The sequence below is a fragment of the Heptranchias perlo genome, chromosome 20 (genome assembly GCF_035084215.1).
Source record: "Heptranchias perlo isolate sHepPer1 chromosome 20, sHepPer1.hap1, whole genome shotgun sequence".
NCBI lineage: Eukaryota > Metazoa > Chordata > Chondrichthyes > Hexanchiformes > Hexanchidae > Heptranchias > Heptranchias perlo.
In genome coordinates this window covers 16941031-16944386 of record NC_090344.1, presented here as the reverse complement: position 1 = coordinate 16944386, position 3356 = coordinate 16941031, and the positions used below count along the sequence as shown (strand labels likewise).

The window sequence follows — 3356 nt, the reverse complement described above, 5'->3', positions numbered from 1 at the left end:
GCACTCAGTGGGTATCAGAGCAGGTGAATGGCGCTGGCAAGGTTCAAAGTGGATCATGGACTCTCTGAGGGTATCGGAGAAGGTAAGAGACAGAGCGTATCAGCGATGATAAGGAGCTCAGGGAGAATCAAGTAGGGTAAGGGGGGATCAGGAGGTATCAGAGAGGCGAATTGTTCCAGAGTTGGCATCTCCTAAATATTACATTTTCTGACCTTCAACATTTTTAATAACAGCAAAAAATGAAACCGATTGAACCGATAACCTGTCCGTGTCCCATGTGGAGAGAACGAGACGGTCGAAGATATTTGGCAACGCTCACGGTTTCCTTTCACACAGCTCAGGGTTGTGTCTGGTTCGAATCTGGAGATAAGAGATTGCACTTTGAAACTTTCATCACCCAGTGTGAAAAATAGAACACAAATCGCCCAACGTGGGGCTCGAACCCACGACCCTGAGATTAAGAGTCTCATGCTCTACCGACTGAGCTAGCCGGGTCGACTGCTGAAATTCTTCCCATCTTATTATTGCAGAGAGACAGCTGTTGGCTTTGCTGCAGGAGTTCAGTTCGTTCCACAATCTCAGAGTCGCGACTTCTGAACACACGTTTTTTCATTCTGGAGTTAGTCTGATGTCTTTTACCATTCGTCCAGCTCCGCGCTGAGCAGTATAGGAACATCGGGACAAGAGACGGCCATTCAGCCCCTCGAACTTGCTGCCCCATTCAATTGGATCATGAGTTGATCTGCAATTCATCTCTGTTTCTCCGCCTAGGACTCATATTCCTTGGTACCCGAATCGAAAAACGATCTATCAATATCAGACATCAAATTATGAATTGAGCCACAATCCACATCCTTTTGGATGAGAGAGTTCCAGCTTTCGGCCGTATATTGTTTGCTGAATTGATTCCTGATTTCTTGCATGATTAGTCCAGCTCCAATTTCATTTTGGATTCGGCCAACAGAGAGAGAGAAAAAGGCCGTCTTAACCGGAGATTGATCCTTTAACGATCTCTCACAAATCAACTGTAACCAGTCGTAATGTGAATACCATTTCACTTTTCCAAAATAAATCGAGTGACATTCATTGTGGAAACAGTCTGATGTCGCTCACTGCAGAAATATCCATGTCAGTGTGATTCAGTCTGAAGGAGCTCGCCTGCAACCTTCGAACCTTCTCTGTCAAGAAGTGTTCCGACTTCGTTCAAGCCAATCTCGTTTTTTGTTGGATATTTTTCCGATGCCTGTTATCCAACCGCAGAATAAATGGTGGAAAATCAGACGCACTCAGCTGGCAATGTTTGCGGTACATTTTCTGGCAGACAAGACACATATTCGAACCCAAGAAATGCGAGACAATGAATGTTAAGGTGAAAGGTTGCTTTCGTGTTCTCAAGTGGGTTCGAACGACCAAATTTTCAGTTAGCAGCCGAACGCGCTAACCAATTGCGCCACAGAAACAGAGTTTGCAAATGTTCAAGGACGAATTCATCGAGCTGAAGCTTCAGGTTGCCGCGCTCAATGTAACAGCTTTCTTCCAATCAGTTTACTTTTCCAAAATAAAGGGTGTGCAGCTTGCACGAGTGAAAATCTGTGCTGTATTATTTCTGAAAATTAAACTCACCTTGCCATTAAACACCTGAATGTTGAAAGACTCAGTCCGCTCGTGGAAGAGAGGATTGATTTTTGAGCTGTGATTCGCCATTCTCTGTTCCAGTAATATTCAGGTTTGCGGAAAATGAGATGAGATGAAATGAGCAGGACAAACCAGCAGGTCTGTGACACTACACGGTGTCCACAAAGTTGTCTCTTGCACTTACAGTGAAGTGCACGACAATTTTCACTCTTAAACCAGTAATTATTATGTTAAGAAAAAATGTGGCCGAGAAAGACTCGATTTCAGCGCGGTGACAGAGTAAAGTTCAGTTAATGCAATTGCCGAGTGGCGAGAGGGTGGATTTGTAACCCCTGTGCGGCTGCGCTGCACATTGTCCAGATCTGTTTGGAGCGATATTCCCTTCAATTCATCACTTACAGGGACAGTTTGATTCTAAGTTTGTTTTCCCCGGTGCTTGGTGAGATTTCAGAAATAAACGCGACCCGTGCTTAACCCAAACTCGTCACTAACACGTTGACCGATGCAAGGCGGCCACACTCTCCACTTCCGTGAGATGAAAGCCGACAGCGATTTCACGTCGATTCCAATGGCGAAAAAAAGTCATTCAATGAAAGTGCAGGTCATTGAGGTGCCTTTAAATTCCTGATTGTTTCCACAGAACTTCTTCCCAAAGCGTTTGAGATACACGTGGGGCGATTTGGGGACTTCTTCTCCCTCTTTGCAAAAGTTTCATCCGCAGCACAAGATCAAAAGTCGAGGGCAAAATGAAACGATTTGCTGAAATTTGATAACCAGAGAACCAGAATTTAGAGCAAGGTTCTGTTTATTGAGAAAAAGCAGATGAAACATTCATTCCGGAACGATACAGAACCCGATCAGCTCTAAAGGCAACGGTTACCCCGTGTTTTGAACACGCAGCCTTCTGGTGACGCAGGAAGTCACGCAGATGATAGCAGGAAATTGAAAAGTCGGAATTGATAGATTAAGTGTCTGGACAAAACTGTGGCAAATAGAGTTCAATGTGGGGGAGACCGAGGTCATACACTTTAAATCTAAGAAAGATAAATCAGAGTATTTTCAAAATGGTGAGAAACTCGGTGCTGTGGAGGAGCAGAGAGATTTAGGGGTCCAAGTACAGAAATCGCTGCAGGTACAAAAATTAATTAAACAGCCTAATGTGCCGTTGATACGGCCGGTTAACTCGTTTGCAAACAGTATACTGTAACATAATGATCACGGACTCGATTCTTGTAATTTACTTTATTTATTTCGCGTTTTTATAACTTTTCAAATCGAAGCTTTGCAAAGAAAATCCACAGAAAAATTCACGGTGACCGTTTTTTGAATTACATCCGTTGTAACTTTACCCCTGGGCAGGATAAACACGTCTTTCTTTTTATTTGTCTTTCTCCAATTTGCAGATAAACGTTTGACTCGCGGCCTGTTCCCATTAATGATCATCAGCAGCAACAGACAGACAGAGCGGGTCTGACCGCCCCGAGATGTGGAAAATGGATCAGTTTCGGACAAATCAAATTGTCACCCGGCACCGAGAGAGACAAAACCAAGAGACAAAGGCAGAAGATAACAGAGAAATAAAAGCCAAATACAAACGATATAAATATTTCCCATCCTTGATGTCTCTCTATTCAATCCCCAATCCTTCAGTGGCGGGAATTAAATTTCACTGCCAATAAATCCGAGAATCGAAGCAAGGAAAAAGAAAGTAAACAACCAAA

At 43.6% G+C, this 3356-nt stretch overlaps 1 non-coding gene across 1 annotated transcript; it reads right to left on the bottom strand.

Moving 5' to 3' along the window:
* Nucleotides 1-422: 422 nt before the first annotated feature.
* Nucleotides 423-495, bottom strand: trnak-cuu (transfer RNA lysine (anticodon CUU)). The gene has a single exon. It is a non-coding gene; the product is annotated as a tRNA-Lys (tRNA).
* Between the last annotated feature and the right edge of the window lie 2861 nt (nt 496-3356).